Source organism: Euprymna scolopes, chromosome 3, assembly GCF_053919585.1.
Source record: "Euprymna scolopes isolate OS-2025 chromosome 3, ASM5391958v1, whole genome shotgun sequence".
Taxonomy (NCBI): domain Eukaryota; kingdom Metazoa; phylum Mollusca; class Cephalopoda; order Sepiida; family Sepiolidae; genus Euprymna; species Euprymna scolopes.
The window spans coordinates 137579776-137601164 of NC_136484.1; the positions used below are offsets into that span (position 1 = coordinate 137579776).

Sequence of the window (21389 nt, forward strand, 5' to 3'; positions counted from 1 at the left end):
CTTAAAAAGAGCTTTTCTAAATAATATTCTGATTTAGAAAATTAGAAAATGCATTCTTAACATAAGGGGGAACAACCGGAAGGGAAGTGGAAACAGTAATCGTAAAGATAACCACAATTGAATATCATTATTTTTCTACGTATTTTTTAAATTTTAATCTCTTTTTGGTACTAGTGCACTTATTGATCCGTGCTGAAATAATTACGTTATTATTTATAAAGCCATTCTTAACATGGGGAGGGGGAGGGTGTTTTGTACCTATTCTATACTTTAACCTTATAGTTTAATAAAAACAGGGTAAATATCCAGATCCGCTACTAGAACACCGACCGCTCTAATTTGTTTTTTGGGGTTTGTATTACTGTACACATAGATTCGAAAAAGTTGTCAAAAAACAAATATATAACAAATAAATGTTATCAAAGGAAAGATAAGTTACTTTTCTACCAAACTGGATATATTTTTCGTGTTTTTATTCAATGTAACATGTTTATCCAGCTCGAAAAGCATACAGTGTTTACCGATGTATTGGAAAATTCAAAATGGCGCCTGACTCCCTCTTTAACACGGTAAGTTTTGGAAAAGGTGTTATAAATAAAAAACTGGATAAAATACTGTTAAAAACTCGCTCAATATATGTTACCGTGACATAGCTTGACATATATTCAGCGGGTTTTTAATATTATTTTTTCTAGTTTTTTATTTATAACACCTTTTCCAAACTTACCGTGTTAAAGAGTGAGTGAGGCGCCATCTTGAATTTTCCAATACATCGGTAAACACTGTATCTTTTTCCCCCTCCCCCCGCTCGTGCCCCCAATGTAAACAGTAAAATCTTTGGAAAATGTTAAATGGTGTTCTAATTGGTAAATGTCGGTGCGTTACTTTTTGAAAATTTGAAAATTCTATGTTCCAGGTAAAAAGAAAAAAACAGATAAATTATCCCCCCCCCACTCCAACTTGGAGTGCTTTCCTTTTCTTGTTTTATTTCTTTTTCAGCTAATTTTAAATTTTCCACCCAAAAAGTGCTATAATGTATTTTTGAAAATTAGAAAATTCTATGTCCTGGAAAAAAAAATCCCCTCCCCCAACGTAGTTTGCTTGGTGAAGCCGTCGTTTATGCTACAGCGTAAACGGAAGCTGCAAAATGGTGGAAAGTAGTTCGTGGGTTCAGGGGTAAATACCATGCAAACGGTAAATTTGCCCCAAGTTTGACTATCAGATTCGCTGTCAGCGACCTCAATTACCTATAAAAAAACAAATTAGAGTGGTCGGTGTTCTGTAGTAGCGGATCTGGATATTTACCAAAAACAGATATCATAAAAATGTTATTAAATTTGAAAATACTATTTAAAAATTGCGCGGATCAATAAGTGCTAGTACCCTCTTAAACTCATTTGGTTACGGTAGAATCCTATTTCAATCACTAAAATCTAATTTACTATTATATAAAAGGAACTTTGTGTGTGTGTGTGTGTGTGTGTGTGTGTTCCCTATATACTCTGAAACGGCTAGGCTGATTTTTTTAAATTTCACACAAATATACTTTATGGGTAATGTCGCTAGATAAGGTTTGCAGGTGATATAAGGGCAGACCTGTATGAGAGTGTCCACCCCCTAAAAATGCTAGTTTTTCACCTTTAAAAAAAAAAAAAAAAAATTATTATAATAGATTACACACTTCCATATTAGCAGAAAAAATTCTGAAAAAAAAAAAAAAATTAATGACTTTTAAGAAGGAGGTTCACTTTCTTGTTATAACGTTCTAATCACGTGACACGTCGGTAAAGAAATGGACAGTAAGTTATGCAGAAAATTTTCTGCTATGTTCAACAGCGGTTATCCGCGGATCATAGTTACCAAGGTACATAAAGAAAAAAAAATGCAACAATAAAAACATGAAAGAAGCAAGAAACGACAATCTTTAATACAAAATAATTGAAAAAAAGAAAAAAGGAAGGAGATGAAAAATGTTCACTCGTGTCTGTAACTGCTAAATTTTTCCATTTAGCATGGTCAAACAGGCCTAAAGTAACTATAACAAAATGCAGAGAGTGCAGAATAGAAGGAAAGAGAGATAGATAGAAAGAACATTCGTGGACTTAGAACTAATTTAAATGATGTTGAAGCATTTCTCCTAACAAACACCCCGGATATCTTAGCACTAAGTGAGACTAACCTACACTCCTCCATCGCCTCTAACTACTTTAACATGCCCGGATATCTCCCACTGTTCCGTAAGGACTCTGACAGACATATGCACGGGCTTGGAGTCTATATTCGAAACAGTCTCCCCTAACTAGAGAAAGAAAACTAGAATCAGACGATCAAGCCTTTATATGCTTTAGACTTAACATGCAACATAACATTAGTTACTTTTATTTTCTCTGCCGCTCTCCCTCGATCCAGGACTGTGCCCTAATAAACAAAGTCTCTGACAGCATAGATACAGCACTTTCCCTCGACACTAGTGCACAAGTTCATGTATTTGGTGACTTCAATGTCCACCACAGTAACTGGCTTGGATTCTCTAATTACACAGACGCTGCTGGTACCACAATACATAGCTTCTCTCTATATCTCATTCCCTAACACAGACGGTTACGTTTCCAACCCATTCCTCTGACCAGCAAGAACAACACGCATCACTTTTAAATCTGTTTCTGACCACAGTTCCTGATGATTGTGTTACGAACGCCCACAGCCCACTTGGGAATGCTGATCATGTAGTGATAATAGTTGAAATCATCCTAAACTCTAGAGCCAAAATGGAAGAGCTATTGCTCAAAACAACGAGATATTATAAAAAGGCTGACTGGGAAGCCATCATGGATCTCATTAGAGACGTCCCATGGCGAAATATCTTTTCATTTCCTGCTGAACAGTGTGCAAGTGAGACCACGAGACCACTGAATGGTTCAAAACAGCAACTGAAGCACAGAAATTAGGAACCCGTGACTGGAAAATCTACAACAGTGTAGTAAATAATGGGCAATCAACAATTCCTCCACTATCTAACAATCATGAATTTGTTTGCCCGGCAACCGAGAAGGCTAACATGCTTGCCAGTCGGTTTGCCTCCAACTCCACACTAGACTCTGCTAACCACCCTATCCCAGACTTTCCTTTGCGGACAGATGCCACACTTGACAATCTGAAAATCACCCGTTCTCAGGTGCATGCTATCATAAAAAATCTTGACACTGCAAAAGCATATGGACCTGGTCCCATCCCGGCTGTGCTATTAAAAAAAGTGCTCCGCCAAAGTAGCTCCAATGCTCTCCAAACTTTACAACAAATGCTTTAATGAATCTTGCTTTCCTGCCTGCTGGAAAACTGCTTCTGTGGTATCAGTTTTCAAGAATTCTAGCAAAAGAACTGACCCAGTAAATTACCACCCCATTAGCCTCCTCCCACTTTTTGCCAAAATATTTGAGTCCATAATTGACCAAGCTATAGTTCATCACCTTACAGATGCTAAACTTCTGACCGACCAACAATATGGATTTAGGCAAGCCCGTTTCACAGCAGACATTCTAACTGTAATCTCCGAGTGTATATACCATTCACTTGACAAAGCAGGAGAGGGTAGAGTAGTAGCTCTAGATATATCTAAGGCTTTTGACAGGGTATGGCATGAAGGTCTTCTCAGGAAAATCAGATCATACAGTATCACTGGAAGAATACTTAACAATTAAATCCTTCTTAGACAAGAGAAAAATCTAGGTTGTCCTCGATGGCCGTACATCCAAGCAATATGATATAAATTCGGGAGTGCCTCAGGGGTCTATCCTTGGACCTCTATTATTCCTAATATTCATAAATTACCTCCCTGACAAAATTGTCTGTGAGATGGGTATATGTGCTGATGACACCACGCTCTATAACAGACACGACAGGAAAACAAATGAACACATATCTAAAGAAATGGCAGAAACACTAGAGGATGACCTCCAATCTGTAGTGGAATGGGGACAAAAATGGATGGTCACATTCAATGCTGCCAAGACTAAACTTGTTTCCTTCCATAACTACAAGAAACCTTCTCTACCACCAATAGCAATGGCCAAAGACTCTTTATCTGAAAGCGCATCTTTTAAACTCCTTGGCCTAACGTTCACAGAAAACATGAGTTGGAACAATTATATTGAGAGCATTGCCAGGACCGCTGTGCGAAAAAGGTAGGTTCTCTCTACCGTGCTAGAAAGCTACTAACACCTGAAAGTATCCTGTATATCTATAAGGCCACTATTCGCCCATGTATGGAGTATTGTTGTCATATTTGGCCCGGTGCATCTGCTACTAGTCTCTCACTCCTAGACAAGGTTCAAAAGAGTCGCCAACCTAATAGGTCCTGAACTGTCATCCAAGCTTCAGCCTCTGTCTCATCAACGCAATATAGCATCCCTCTGCCTGTTCTACAAACACTTTAACGGTGAATGTTACGACGAACTGCAAGCACTTGTACCCCCTCTACATAAATACCCCCGACAAACCCGACAAACAGTAAAATCCCACCCCTTCACAGTAGTGATCCCTAGATGTAAGAGAGCCTTCTACTCGAGTAGTTTCTTCCCCAGAAATGCTAGACTTTGGAACTTCCTGCCAAGTTCCTGCTTCCCCAACTGTACTGACATGCAGAAGTTCAAGTGTAACATGAACCGACATCTTTCTGCCCAACTCCCCACTTAGTACCCCTGTAGCATGTGTCCCTAATAGTAGCCCCCTTCATCAAAGTGGCAATGTGCCTTGTTTGGGGTGAAAATGTAATTAAAAGAAAAAAGAAAAAGAAAGAAAACACTTACTGAAATACTTTTTACAATGGTCGACCATTTTATCTTTTTATGTGTGTACAAAAATAAGCTAACAGAAGTAGCTTCTCTTTAACTGTCTGATATCTCTTTTTTATCAGGGCGAACAAATCCGTGTAAGTTCTTTGCAGATGGCGAAAATACCCACAAATGTTCATTCGAAGGTCTTTTGGTAATTCCCATAGATTTGTCTCTTCAGCAGCTGAGTCTTCTCCATCTAGCTTGACGGAATTTCCTTTCTTGTTCACACCAAAAATGACTCTCCTTTTGTAATCCGGCTATACTTAGCCATACAACATTACGACCTCGTGTTAGGCCATAAGCAATTTCTCCATTGTTAGAAGAAATGTTCTGTCTTTATCTTCCTATACTGGAATATTTTGGATTTTTATATCTTTACTGACATGTCTTCTTCTTTGCCGTGTTTATTGTCGAGTCACAACATCAGGATAAAACATAACTTTCACTTGGTCAGTTTCTCCAAATTTCCTGATTTCCAACTGTTTTAAAGTCCAGTTAAAACTATTCTAATTTTATGTCTTTATTGATGGAGACAAAGTTCATATGTCCGCACCATCGGACATCGAATCCTCAACTGACGAAAATATCGCCATCTTCAAAAACAAGCGGGAACTTCCAAAACCAATCAACAATTGCAATTCAGTCATGTGATACAAAAATCATTATCATCATCATCAGAAAAAGATAGAAAAGTAAGAAAGAAGAAAAAGTGGAAAAAGAGAGGAAGAAAGAATAAAATTCCAACAAAGTCAGGTAGCAATCAAATAGAATGTTATAACGAGAAAGTGAACCCTCTTCTTAAAAGTCATTAAATTTTTTTTTTCAAATTTTTTTCTTCTATTATGATACTTAAGTCTGTAAGCTATAATACCTATTTACTATGCCTCCCCACGGGACAGAGTTAGACACCAGGGTTGTTTTTTAACGTGGAGAAAAGGTACAAAAATAAAAATTGTCTCAGTCGTGAAGGATTTCTCCTCCATCGTAAGCTATGATAATCGTTGGAAAAAAGTTAAATAAAGGTGCAAAACATGCATTCTTAGTGGGTGGTCATTCTCACACAGGTCCTCCAAAAGTTAATTTATTTTACCCATCAAAACTCAAGAAATGCATGGTTAAAATGTGTAAACATTCAATGAATAAAAAATCAATATGGCTGTCCAGTTGTCATTTTGGTGACTAATAAGCAGCCTTGACCTTGTGATCAAAAACTAAGATTGAGTCAAAACGGAACAAATTGACGGAATTATTGTTAATCTGTTTAGTTTGTCTCTTTATGAATTTATGTGGCACAAATAAATTTGGCAAAATCCTTTCATTGAATGTTTACACACTTAAACCGTGCATTTCTTGAGTTTCTATGGATAAAATAAATTTTTTTTTACATGAAATGACTCCTCATGTAATAATGTTTGAGATAAGAAACATTTTTAACGCCTTAATTTTCTTCATATCACCGACAAACCCTATGTAGTGACATTACCACTTTATGTGCATGGGCGGGTTCTTCAATAGGTTTTGCATCTGAGTGCTTATCAATAATTGTAAAATCCAATTAAAGAAGGACCAGTTCAATTTTTAACAACATTAAAACCTTATAAAGCCTGACATCACAAGTGCATAGAGAAGTTTTATCGCAACACAAGATGAAGAGCCCAACATATAAAATCAACAGTCGTGTCTTTGATTAGACCGTGGCACATTCAAAATGAATGTTTCTGTTTAGAACACAATGGAAACATAATACCTGACTTTTCAGTTTTAAACTTTAAGTGAAGCTATTATTTACAGATAATTTTATAAAATCAACAGATTCTCTACAGTGCAATGTAGACTACAATGTACTGTCACTGCGAGAATGCATGTGAAGTTTCATCTCGGTGCAACACACTGAGTCCACAACTAGAGCAGGCAATCGATCGATTTAATTGAAAAATGAGTAATTCCACCGATTTCAATGATAATAAAAGTATGATGGGGAATATTCGTTGATTCTCATTTAATGCCGGGCAATGTTGGATCTTCTTGCTAGTTATTGATAAAATTGAATTTTAGTACTTGTGTTGTTTGTACTTTGACATATGTTAATAGTCCTATAGTTTAATAAAACAAAAGATTATTCGCCAGTTGTAATTTTGTGTTTTTTATTGTCTTTTTTGTATTTTGTTTTTTTTTTTCGGTAAAAAATAATATATCAGATTTTTTTTCTCTTTTTCATTGTTATTGTGGAAATAAAATGGGTATTCTTTATGAATAGATTAAAATATAACACTTTTTTTTTTGGAGAGAGTATTTTTTTAAACATTTTTGAAATAATAATTGACAGTGTTTTTTTTTTGTTTTTTTTTTGGTATATATTACCTTTAACTACAACAGAACACTGACGACTCTAATTTGTCTTTTAGGGGGTTTTCAGGATCGCTGACAACGAATCTGATATTAAAACCCATTGCAAATTTACCGTCTGCATGGTATTAACCCCTGCATCCTGGAACTATTTTGTACTATTTCATGTGAGAAATTTAATCTCACATAATTTAGAACTGACTGGCAGAGAAGAAATTGACACAACGAACAAAAGGCAAACTTACCCGGTATAATAAAACCAGTCATCTTTCTTCTAGGTTGCAAAATCATTGCGTCATTTTGCATCTTGGCTGAGTCTAGTAGGTGGTGCTTCATAAAACGTGTTAGTTAAATCTCAGCTGAGTAGAGTTTGAAAGTTCTTGGTAAATGATCGATTTAATTATGATTCTAATAGAGTAGGCATTTGGTTCTGCCGAATAGTTAATTACGATATCAACATTATTAGCTGATTTAAAGGAGACAATACTATGTCAAGGAATGAAACCTAATTAGTTAGGTAGAATAGTCTCTTAGAGGAGAGAAGAAAAGGCTTCAATTGCCCTTAAATTAATGAGTCTGTGCATGAAAGAAGGAGAGACGAAAAAACCTGTCCATCCTCTAAGAAAAATAGATGCAAACTAAAGTTTTTTGGTGTGAACATTCCGCACACGTGGGGTTCAAATTTAAATCAACCAATCAAAAAAGCTGTAATAAAACATGACATCAAATTCTTATCAAGCAATGAAAGTTCGCAATTCAAATAAGGGTATACCGATTAATTGGCAAGTAATCAGTAATTGGCCTAATCGCCCACTTTGCGACAAATTTGCAGATTATTTATTTTTCTCTTTCCTATTAAATTTAAATAATTTCCTCACTGCCAAATGATTCATCAGATAGCTTTGACACATTAACATAGTAATTGCTAATTTAACTTAACATTTAAGTGTTTGGCTACTATTATGGCTTTTTGTCTTAAATAAAATTATAGAATACGATTTCTAATTAAATGAATATAATTAAACAATTATATAGTAAAAGAAATTACAAACCAACTACAAAGTACAAATTGTAATTCTTTAAGTGAATAACTATAAGCTGAAGTTCTGCACCTGCTGCTGCTCTACTTCCTCTTCTATTTTAGCTGCCTGCCTCCTCTGCTCTCATAGTCTCTCCAGTCTTTAAAGTTGAATACTTTTAAGTTGTAATGTAGAAACATTAGACTTTCTCTATTCTCATGACACAACCTGTTCCTCATAGATTCATACACATTACCACCTGTACTAAAGAACCTCTCACCCTCCAAGATGAAGGTTGTGCACTTAAATATTTTGAAGCCAGTTTACTCAGTAATGGTAAGGTCTCCTGTGTCTACTTCCACCACTGAAATTGATCATCGCCTCTTGCAAGTAGTTGTAAAACTACGTAATGATCAAGTTCTTTTATGCACTTAAACATAAGGGATTTACTCCCTTTCAGTTTAGATTGTGAGTCTTGTATTTCTGTTGTAGTTGGAGTTTCCAGGTTTAACTCATCTTCTACCTGCTCTAAGTTTTGATTTGTTACTGTAGGCTTATTTGAAGCTAATTCTTCAAACAGGCTTGAAAGAGATACAGTTGTACTTTCACTTTGATCTTCTTGATTCTCAACAAAGCTTGAAGTGCAACCTGCTGATTCTGCTTCATTATCATCAGTAGAAAGTAGAAGATGTAGAATCCAGTTTTTAGTGTTTTCCATGTCATTCTTTGGAAATTTAAATGTGAATCTTGGATCTAGGAAAGTAAACACAAGTTTTTATCATTTAGATAGGATGAAAATCTTGTTTCCATTGATTCATTGAATTGTTCAACAGTGGTAAGAATTCCACTAAAGTCAGAAATATCAGAATTAGATTGGATAACTTTTGACAGAAATAACTTAAAATCTAAAAGTGTAGATATTATCATCGATATGATTGAAGTTTTTTTATTTGCTTCTTTGGTGATTTCTTAAAATGGACTCAATAACTGGACAATTTTTTTTAACAAATCCCCAATGGTAAGTTGTTAAGTTAGGAATTTTATAGCATTGCAAATTTTCATATGAAAAAAAATGAATGAATCTCTTATTAAAAATTTCCGGTTTGTGCGAGTTGTTCTGCTTCACATATATGCCACGAAAAAGTCCTTTCTGATTAATGTTTTCCTTTCTGATTAATGTTTTCATATTCTGTTATTCTGAAAAACAGCCAAGTTCATTTGCTTATTTTAAAACTGATAAACATTCATCAAAAGGCAATTTTTCTGAGCATTTAACATAAAGCAGAATGGTCTGCACAAACCAAAAATAAATCATTTGTAAACAATCATAGCACTAACTTGAACAAAACCAATACAAAAATAAAATAAAGATGTTAAAACAATAATAAAAAAAAACAATAGTATTTATGCAGAGAACTTTTTTTTTTCTTAACATGTGGAGGAGAAGGTGTTTTTCTAACTAGTTCATGCTTTCATATAACAATTTAATAAACAATGCAAAACAAGTGATTTGTGTCACGAGCATTGAAGAACAACTGAAGTTTTTTCTCTATATGTGTTTGACTGGGGAAGGGGTTGAGGGAACCACCTCTAATGGACGAATGTGATCAGTGCCAAGCGAAGAATTCAACAGAATCGCAAAGAAATGCCAATTGTATAAAGAACTCTATTGTTGATAACATGCAGTTTTTACTTTTATTAAAATGAAATTGATCTTAAACACCCACGTTTACTTAATTAAATCGCCATGGTAAACAAAGTGAAAAATACTACATAAAATTATTACATTTTCTTGAGGATACTATTTAAGAAGTTCTTAGTGTAAAGAACTGATATTTGGATATAACATTTTACAATCTCTCTCTCTCTTGGGCAGTTCGTCAATTTCGACGATGATGCGGAGGTCAGTTAGTGTCCGTGTTGAAAGTGCGATGTGAGTCTGATCGGAGCTCTGAAACTCTGACCACAGATGTGACACCTGATGGCAGAAAATCCAGGAGTGGTGCCCGTAGTCGCGCTCTTTTTGCTTTCCAAGCAGCAATGCTTTGATCTCTAATGGCATCAGCTACACCTGATACCACACTTCTCCAAACTATCTGATCTTCAGCTTTTCTTCTCCAGTTCTTCATCGATTTTTCCAGTGTTCGTAATGGTACTGCCCAGGTAGGTGAACTGTTCAACTTCCGCCAATGGGGTGCCATTCAAAAGTACTTCTCTGGGGTTAATCTTTGTGTCACAGGTGTCTTAAATCAAAACTTCAGTCTTCTTGATGTTGATTGTTAGTCCAAATTTCTTGGATGCCTCGGCAAATGCTATCACTAAATCTTGCATTACATGGAGGCTGTGGGTCACAAGTGCTGAATCATCAGCAAAGAGTAGTTCCTTGATCAATAACTGATGTGTCCTGGTTTTTGCTATCAAGCGTCTGAGGTTGAAAAGGTCACCATCACTTCTAGTTCAGATCTAGAGATCACCAAGTTCTTCAGGCATGCGTTTCAGGACAGCAGCAAGGAAGATTGTAAACAGAGTTGGCGCGAGAACATAGCCTTGCTTGATGCCATATCCAACGCTAAAGGAGTCTGAGCATCCATCTCCCCTGCAAACGCGAGCAGTCATGCCATCATGGAAACTGCGCAGTACTCTTGTGAAGGTCTGTGGGCAACCATAGCGTCTCAGTAACTTCCAAAGCATGTCTCTATCAACTGTGTCGAAGGCTTTGCTAAAATCTACAAAAGTGACAAAGGTTGACGTTGTTCAATGGAATTTTTCTGTAATTGGCGGAGGGCAAAGATCATATCTTGTGTGGATTTGTTGGCCCTGAATCTACATTGGCTCTCCAGTAGAATTTCGTCAGCTGAGTCCTATAGTCCTGTAGTCGATACTGTAGGATTTTGGCCATCATCTTCCCAGCAACAGACAGAAGGGAGATTCCTCTGTGGTTCCCACATTCCACCCTGTCCCCTTTTCTATTATACATTATCACAATGTTGGCATCTTTGAAATCCTGGGGAACTTCTGCTATTGATGTCCAGATGTTGTGGAAAAGTTGTAGTAATTGACTTCTCAGGGCTGCTCCACCATGCTTCCAAACTTCTGGTGGTATGTTGTCTGGTCCTGCAGCCTTTCCGTTCTTTGTCCTCTTTATGGCCATGTCAAGTTCATCTGCTGTTGGTAAATCATCCATTTGGTGTTTAATAGGCAGTTAAAGTATGTTATCAGCTACATCTTCAGCACGTGTTTCTGGGTTCAACAGAAGTTCGAAGTGTTTCTTCCATCTCTCCATTATTGTGTGTTTCTCCATATGGAGTACACTGCCATCAATGCTCTTCACAGGGTCCAAGCAGGCACCCTGTGGTTCGTACACTTCCTTCAATGATGCAAAGAACGCTTTAGAGTCATTTCTATCTGCCAGGTTCTGAATTTCAGCTGTTTTTTTTGTCCCCCAGTCGTTTTTCATTTTCCGCAGTTTTCTTGAAGTTTAGATTTTACACTTTTGTACTTGTCCCTTACTGCTCTTGATCTTTCTTTCAGGGTCTTTTGAAACAGCAGGTTTTTCTTTTGAATGAGTACCATGATCTCTTTGTTGGATTCATCAAACCAGTCTGCATGTTTCCTACTTGGTTTACCAAGGACTTCAGATGCAGAAGTGAACACAGCATTTTTCAGTGTTTTCCACTGTTCATCTGTGGTGCCAGTTGGTGTTGTGAGACTATAAGATATTTTGTGTGCTAGTTTGTCTTTCACACTTTGGTCCTTTAGTGATTTGGTATTTAGTTTCTTTCATGGTTTTGGTCTTTTCTTCTTGAACGGAGGAGGCTTTGGTTTTATGTTGAATCTGGCACGGATCATGTAGTGATCAGTACAACATTCAGCTCCTCTCGTACCTTTGGTACTGCGAAAGTCTTTTAGATCTTCTATTCTTGTGCTTACATAGTCCAACAGTGGGGTGCTTGGATCTCGGATGTTTCCACGAGCAGTACCATTTGTCTGGATAGTTGAAGAACGTGTTTGTTATAGCAAGTCCGTGTTCAGAGCACTTTGATAGCAACAGTTCGCCATTCAAGTTCATTTTTCCTTTTCCAAATTTACCCATTGTTTGTGGCCATGCTGCATGATCTTTTCCCACTCTAGCATTGAAGTCACCGAGTACAATGAGTTTGTCAGCTGCAGGGATCTCAGAAAGAGACTGATAAAATAGTTCTTTAGTCTCCAAGTCATTTGTTATTGTTGGTGCATATACGGAGATCATTGTCAGGTATTTTTGCTTGCCAATGTGAATTCTCATTGTCATGAGGTGATCACTTTTCCTTGTTGGTAGTGATTCCAGTTCTTTCACAAGGTTATTTGAGATTGCAAATGCAACCCCTGCTTCTCTTTGTTTGCCAGACTAGTAGAAGGTATGAGTTTTTTCCTTTAGTTGTCCCTGATCAGGAAATCGAGTTTCTTGTAGTGCTGCAATGTCAATCTTATAGCGGTCCAGCTCTCAAGAGATGAGGGCTGTTCTTCGGTCCAGTCTATCATCATTGTCAATCAGGGTTCTGATATTTCACGATGCCAGAGTAAGGTTCTTGGTTGATTTCTTTGTCTTCGTACCACTGTTGTGGATTCCCGCCGATCGCGGCTAGCCGGCCAGGAGTGTGTGTGAACGAGCAATGTTTAGTCCACCTTTTCTAGGACCCTCCCCAGATCGGGGCAGGCAATGCACCTCTGAATAGAGCTGCCTGGTCACCGGAGCTGCTGCCTTGCAATGCTGTCGCTCTTCAGCAAGAGCACGGCCATCATACTCCAATCGCCTGAGTGCAGAAATCACGCCGCGGCTTCCAGTCCATCAAACCTGTACTGTACGCCCTCACTCCATCGCCACAGGACTTTCACTTCTCTTCCAGCCTAGGCAAAGTAGGAATAAGCAGCTTTCCCAGTACTGCTAGCACCTTCTCCGCTGAAAGCAAAAGTACAGAGGCAAGGACGGGCCAGGAAAGTCTGCACACATGCAATCAGCTGCATCTGATGGCTGAGGCAGACCTGATTCAAGTTGTACATCACCCTTGTTGACTGCGTCAGCTCTGCAGTGCTGGTTCATCCGCTGAACAAGCCGTTGGGATTCCTTCCTCATCCGCCAAGAGCATCGTTGACCAGGCTTGCATTTTTGTGACCCTAAATGGAAGGGGGGGGGGGCGCTAGTTGGTACTACACCTTGTCCAAGGGTTACCCAGCACTGCAATGACTAATAGGTAGTGACATTTTCCCCAAAACCCTGGAGCTCCCGCACCAGGGCCTTGTTACTGGATGTAGTTTTACGTCATATCCAGGACATAAAGAACTGATATTTGGATATAACATTCTACAATATATATTAATTAGGCATGCAAAATTCCAGATCTTATAATAGTTTTTGTGATATATGATTTTGAAATTAGTATATGTTTATGACATTTGCCACCAAAATTGAACATATTAGCATTTTTATCGGCTTATAATACAGTAAATTGCAGCTGGAATTGTTTAAAAATATAGACATAATAATCATTATATATAGAATTATATTGAATGTTAATATTTACTGTCATTTAATTCAGTTTTATTTGATAATACTTTAAAAATTGTCTATCAGTGCAATTTTGCTATTATAAATGATGCAATGTTTACTTTTCACACCTCAAAAATGAAGGCTGAAATGGAATTGGAAATAATTGTTCTTTTACTTCATACTGTCTTTCTATACTAGGAGTGATGAAAGCATCTTTTGTGCCATTTTTACTGGTTACTTTTTTGTCCGTTGGTTTCAAAGTTGCCATGTTGTAACTTTTTGAAAATATTATGTTACGTATGCACACCCGGACGGTCCCGAGGACATTTCAGGGAAGAAAAGGGCAGGGGCTGCTTGAAATACCCTATCATCTTTTTACAGAGTTCAAAACTGACTTCATAACCTAGTGAGAAATGCCCTTTTCTCTTTCCTGCAACCTCTTTCCCACAGAAGAGACGTTGCTAGCTTGGCTCTGCTCTATCGTTATTTTCATGACAAGTGTTCATCTGAGCTCCAATCTATGGTCCCTCCTTGCTAAACTTTCACAAAAAGCATTCGTCTAGCTGAAACCACTATCAATAATTTCTCCCACTCTTTATCTGTGCCTAAACATAAATGTAGATTCAATGAACAAAGCTTCTTTCTTAGAACTGCCTGCATGTGGAACTCTTTCATTTGCCTGCTTTCCAGCTGACTACAATATGGTCGTCTTGAAGACTCCAAGTCCAACATAAACAAGTTTTTGATGAGCTGTCAGCTTAAGTAATCCAATTTACCAGAATTTCACTACTAACGGTTACTACGCTATTGTCCCATTGACTACCGTAAACTCATTAACCCTTATCCTCGAGTGGCATCTGAGTCTTGATAAGAGGTGACTCCTTCGTAAAAAAAAGGAAGAACTCTTACCCTATAGGAAACTATGAAGGTTGAAAAAAGTTTACTGTTTTGATGCTACACTTCACCTTTTCTATCTTCGGTCAGTAGTGGTGAAATCCTTCATGACTGAGACAATTTTAATTTTTGATTCTATCTAGAGTGCCCCTTTGGGGGAGTTAGATCTTCCCCACATTAAAAACCGACCTTGTGTCTAACCCTGCCCTCATGGGGAGGCAAGTAAATAGGAACAAAAAAAAAAAAAGAAAAAGAAAGGACGTGCAATTTCTTTTTAGGTGGGTGAGGAATTAATTCAGTATGCTGAAATCCTTATAGTGTAAAGATTGAGGTCACGCTTCAGTTTTAAAGAACTTAGTCCGAAAAATGTCTACCTTTGGGCTGCGAGTAAGCTGAAACCATACTTGCTGACTTTTCCAAGATAGCATAAGTTTTATTTGATTACCTTAAATTGCAACGAAGTTTATAGTGGGAAATCCAATTCCCTCAATTAGTAGCATGTAGTAGATGGGTGAAAAATGTATCGTGATTGAACTCGTCGACGGACCCTTTCAGGCGACCGGCTATAAAACAACCCCCCGCCTCTCGAAGTGGGTATAATGCATGGGAGGATGATTTCCTAGAACCGAATGGAACCATTATTTCATTCCAATCCAGAAACGAGGGCCCTATTTAAATGTGTGTGTGTGTGTGACTCAGAGAGAAAGAAAGAAAGAAAAACAGAAACGTTGACTGACTGAGGAGGCTCCTAGAAGATTGTACCTATATTTTAGGTTCCTGCTTTTAAGTTATTTTTTTTTTTCCTTCTCTATTGGGGGAGAGGAGGATCCTTTGATGTTATGCCGCCGCGCCGCACCCCCCTTTCTCCTGGGGAAAACGGTTTAGAAGAAGAATAGTTCCCAGTGTTATACTGAAAGTTTAAACTTATTGGACGACTTTTCCATATATTTTTTTTTTTAGATCAGAATAAATGGAGGATAAGAAAGAAAGATGAAAAAAAGAAGAGAAAGAAAAAATGGGTCAAAAAATGAACTGGTAAGATTTTTTTGTTATTGTTTTTGTTTTACCCTCCCCCCTTCCCAATGAGATTCTATTCTTTTTTTTATGTGCAGCCTGAAATAATATATTAATAATGTTTGTTTGTTTGGGTTTTTTTTTTCCTAATTAAAAATATAAAGTAAAATGAACATCTACTTCCGGGCAAGTTTGCGGTAAATGGAGACGCGTAACCAAACTTATTAATTTTGTTTAAAAATTGAGGAAAAGTAGAATTTGTGTGAGATAGGTGGTGGGGGTTAACTAAGTGGGTTTATATTGCTAGTATACACAGAGATACGAAAAAGTTTTCAAAAAACAAATATCTAACAAATAAATGTTATCAAAGGCAAGATAAGTTACTTTTCTACCAAACTGGATATATTTTTCGTGTTTTTATTCAATGTAACATGTTTATTATTGACATCGCGGACATTTTTGGGGCATTTTTTACAACGTGCCCCAACGTAGTATAAACACTCTTAACCACCCCATGTTAAGAACGTCTTTCGGAATTACCCCCCCCCCGACCTCGAAAGCTGTTCTTAATATAGGGAGGTTGGAGGTGTTTATTCCGAAAGCCGTTCTTAACATGGGGTGGTTAAGGGTGTTTATACTACGTTGGGGCACGTCGTAAAAAATGTCCCAAAAATGTCCGCGATGTCTTTGAAGATTCGATAATCAATTCAAAATAAGAAACAAAACAAAATGGTGTTAGAAACCTACCCAATAAATGTAATTGTTACAAAAGTAACTTTTCTTGTCTTTGGTAGCATTTTTTTTTTTTTTTTTTTGGACAACTTTTCCGTACCTCTGTGTATTATAATACAAACCCATGACAGAAAGCAGTAAAAACTCGGTTACGAAAAATTAGGATTGTTTAAGAGGGCAAGGATAGGGTGTGGCTCCCGTTTAGGTTTAAATATGGATTAAAATTCCGTCTCCAATATTTAAAAATAAGTATTTACTCTGGAAACAAATGAAATCATTTTCTTAAAGATTTTTTGGTAAATTTTACTTGCTTTCTCCACCTTAACAATCACTATTAAAATGACGACTTGTTATGGTTTTCGGGTATGCTGAAAATGAATATTGTATTTTTTCGTACTCGTAAACGCACGCATATTTTTTTATGTCTGTGCGTTACAAATATGCTGTAGCTGTAGGTGGTCTATTTCCGTTTGCTACCAGGTTATCCTGACATATGCCTTTATTACTCTAATCAAACTTCATACTAGTTAACAATCACTACTTATTAGCATAGGGTCCCAATATTTAACAACTTTAGTTAACAGAACAAAAAAGGGCAAAAAAACAAATATGCAACAAATAAATGTTACTAAAGGCAAGATGAATTACTCTTTTACCTACCTGGGTAAGTTTATTTGTGTGTTTAATATATTTTCAAGTGTTTTTAGTTCAAAATATAACACATACATAGCCACTCTGTTTAACCAAAACAACAACAAAAAAATCTTGGCTGTACTAAGCATTAAACAAAGACTTTTGATAATTCCTCAAAAATCGAAAATTAAACAAAATACTGGTAGAATATTACATTCTTGCACAATTTGTGACATTTATCAAACATGTTTCTACCAGCATTTTGTTTAATTTTTGATTTTTGAGTAATTATCAGAGGTTCTCGTGCACTCGTGCAGTCGTGCACTCGTGCAGTGATTATGAAAGTCATGATTGTTTTTTATTCTAACTGAACAGTTGACATGCAGTTTATTTTGAATCAAAAACACTAAAATATATTAGCCCTCAACCCCCCCCCCCCCTCCAATAAAAAAAACTTATCCGGGTAGGTAGAAGAGTAAATTATAATGGTTTTGTTAAGATTTATTTGTTGCATATTTGTTTTTTGACACCGTTTCATTCTGTGAACTATAGTTAAACATACTTGAATATTTCATTATTCTTTCTATGGCAGAGTTGGACAGAAGATTAAAGTTTAACTTTTTGTTGAATTTTACATGTTGCAATTTGATCCCACTCTTATGAATATAGTAATAATTTCTTTTCAGCGTCTACAAAAATATGTCTTTACGCTATGTCCGAATTATTTTTTTTTACTCAGAAAACTGGTTTCGAGTTTGTATTACTGTACACATAGATTCGAAAAAGTTGTCAAAAAACAAATATATAACAAATAAATGTTATCAAAGGCAAGATAAGTTACTTTTCTACCAAACTGGATATATTTTTCGTGTTTTTATTCAATGTAACATGTTTATTCAGCTCGAAAACCATACAGTGTTTACCGATGTATTCGAAAATTCAAGATGGCGTCTCACACCCTCTTTAACACGGTAAATTTGGGAAAAGGTGTTATAAATAAAAAACTATACAAAATACTATTTAAAACCTGCCGAATATATGTCAACCTATGTCACGGTAACATATATTGAGCGAGTTTTTAATAGTATTTTATCCGGTTTTTTATTTATAACATCTTATCCCACACTTACTGTGTTAAAGAGAGAATAAGACGCCATCTTGAATGTTCCAATACATCGGTAAACACTGTATGGTTTTCGAGCTGAATAAACATGTTACGTTGAATAAAAACACGAAAAATATATCCAGTTTGGTAGAAAAGTAACTTATCTTGCCTTTGATAACATTTATTTGTTATATATTTGTTTTTTGACAACTTTTTCGAATCTATGTGTACAGTAATACAAACCCCTGGTTTCTTATAACTCAAATAATATTTCAATGTTGCAAGTGGGGCGCAATGAATCAATCACAAATCTCCATTGCTGTAGCTTTTTCAGTTTCACTGGGAAATTTCTGCTAACTGTTCAGATGTATTTGTTACTTCGACTGTGACACAGGAGATAAATAACCAAAGAACTCAATCATGTTCTGCAAAGTTAAAAACAAAAATTTTCCTATACAAAACAACCAAACCAGACATCATAAATAAATATTTGAAGATCTAAATAACTTGAAGCATAAAATCTTTTTCCAGAATTACTGGATTCAGCATAAATTAATCTTAAGAGTTAATATGCCATGAAACAAAACAACTAAAACAACAGTATAAGCAATAGATAAGAGGTATATTTGTAGCAAAAAGTAATCAATAGCGTGTATCCTGCAAGCATAGATTATTGTATTCAGTTTACAGATTCATATAATTTTTTAGGATGTGTTGCGGGCCAGGATATAAATATCCTAACTCGCTACAAAAGAAAATAATGAAACGAATGGAAAGAAGAAACAAAACTCAATTGCTGGATAAAATAAACATGTCATTTATTTTCTGTTGAAAAATGAATGTTTTGGGTGTAACTCGTGTTCATGTCCGCGCGTGGAAAGAGGAGTGAGTAATGTAGTGGAAAGAGAAATGGCAGTCCAGCGTGTAGACAAAGAAAAAGATAGAGGGTTGACATCAGTAAAGCTGCGCGCACATGTTAGTACTTGTTCACGTGGAAATGTCTTCAGGCCACTAGCTGTGGATGTGAACTTGTCTAGTTGATGGACCAAAGCAAAAGGGAAAAGAGAGTGAGAAAGTCAATCCAGTTCATGGAGAGAGAAAGCGTATAAAGTGTACGTACTGTCTGTTAGCTCTTGCCCTACGCAGTAGCAGGTGGCGTGAGGTGCGCGGGCGTGCTCACCCTGAAAGGGGCCGGTGGTCCATCGACCATTCAGCGAGTCGAAAAAGGAAGGAAATAGCTTGTCTCTTGCTTTTATAGTTGTTTCCGGTGGTCTTTTGCACATGTGTGGATTTCCTTCAAAGAGGAATGATGTTGCCCATCGTGCGTACGTGTGCACGTATGTGTGTGTGTATGTGTGTGCGTATGTTTGTGTGCGCGTATGTGTATGACAAGAAAAATGGCTTGAGATGTGAATGCGTGTTTTTGTGTGAGACTAGAAAGGCTCGCACAGGTGCCAAAATGTGGTTTATGGATTTCTATTACACACAGTTTTTATAATTGTTTTTCTGGTGAACTTCTGAAATGGGCTGTGTAACTTGATTATCTCAAGTTCACAACCCGACCCATTTTGCCCCACCACGTTGCTAATGATGGAATGCCTTTGAAAAAACACTTAACTGAACTTGAATAATATTGAAAACAATTTTATTTCATTAAGGTAATGATATTTACATTTGAAAAACAAAAAGTAAGTTAATCTTTACATTTGGTCCAAAATTATACCCTGGTAAAATTTAAAAAACACTAATTTGACCACCAATTGTGTCTTCACCCCACTTTATAAAATTGACTTAACATTGGAAAAACTGAAATTAACCAGAAAAAAAATTGCTTCAGTCAAGTTTCATCGCAACATTTCTTATTTATTTGATTTCCAGATCGTTTATTTTTTTTTTAAATAAAATGGTGTCATCTATATATATAAAAACGAAAATGTTTGTATGTGTGTTTGTGTGTGCGTTTTCGTGTATGTTCGAGAAAGGCTTTTTTCCGAGAAGCGATCAGTCGGCTCACAGCTTAAAACTTTTTATATCACGTCGAAATCATAATATCTACTCTACGAGTTAACAACGGGGGTCGCCTGTCTATTTAATTTGCCCGACTTTCAAAAGTTAAATATTCAACATTCTTCAATCGCCGCATGTGGATTCGACTTTTTCGTATAAAAAAAAGAAACGAAAAGACCCGCAGTAAATAAAATACTGCCCTGCACTGTATAGTATGGGCACCTGCCAATTCTTAATCTTACTTAAATAAATTCAAACATGTTTCCGTTAAACGTTGCACGTTTTTTTTTTACACTTTATTATTTTCCAACTGCGCGTCAAGGCTTCGGGGGCAATTCTTCCTACATACCTACCAACCTTTTTTTTTTTCTTTTTAAAACAAACATCCAGGCAACGATTTTTGTTTTAATTTACCCAAAAACACACACACACCTCCAAACACCCGAGTAACGCCGGGTACCCCCCCCTAGTCTGAAAGTAATTTCTTTTGTTTTATCCACTTAAAATTGATTAAAATCCTGCAAAAAATAAAAGTTTGAAATCCTGCAAAATTAGATATTTTCATTTTTTTTTTTTTTTTTTTTTTCAAGTTAGGAGATCTCTATATTTATACTTGTGTGCATGTTTTTCCCATCAACATTGGTTTTTTTGCTTTTTTTCTTTCCTACTTCATCTCTCTTTCATTCTCTAACAGCAAAAAACTTTGTTTCATAATAAAAATGTGGTGAGGCACCTCATCAGGGTAGAGTGTGAATAGGTGTGAGTGATACAAAAAAGAAAATGACTTTGTTTATTTAATGACATCCAATGTTTATAATCAGTTTGTTTGTTATTATTCGTTAATTGGTAATTTCCTAATTCATTTTATATCTATAGGTCATTGGTTATCCAACTAAGGTATTAAGACCATATGTCAAGGTTTTTTATCCTCTTCTGTCAAAGAGTCAAGCATCATTAGTTAGAGTAAGCATGAAAAATACTTGAGGGTAGAGTTATTGGCATAGTAAGAAAGTTTGTAGTAATATAGGTTTTGGTGGTCGTTTCGTGCTACATTTTTTCTTTTTTACATGGTGGTCACCACTTATCAAGGCCCAGAGGCCACTCAGGGATAAGGGTTATTGAGTGTACAGTAATCAATGTGATAGTATCGTAGTAATCGTTAGTATTGGAGACTTGATAAATTCTTACTTAAGGAGGTGGTTCATCAGGAATTTGTTTCTGTTGGACTTGAAGACATCCAAGTTGTAGTCAAGTGGGGAAACAGGCAAACGGAAGAGTTC

At 36.4% G+C, this 21389-nt stretch overlaps 1 protein-coding gene across 4 annotated transcripts in view; it reads left to right on the forward strand.

The window, feature by feature from the left end:
• Positions 1-21389, forward strand: part of LOC145259157 (uncharacterized) — an 83688-nt gene that overhangs the window by 17271 nt on the left and 45028 nt on the right. For 2 of the 4 annotated variants that reach the window (XM_080116890.1, XM_080116908.1), the window contains exon 2: positions 15579-15653. The exons of 1 other annotated variant lie outside the window; for it this stretch is intronic. The gene's annotated coding sequence lies outside the window, so the exon portion shown is untranslated. Of the gene's footprint in view, positions 1-14949; positions 15006-15578; positions 15654-21389 lie in introns of those variants that run through there. One more of the 4 variants, XM_080116899.1, reaches the window with a different exon arrangement.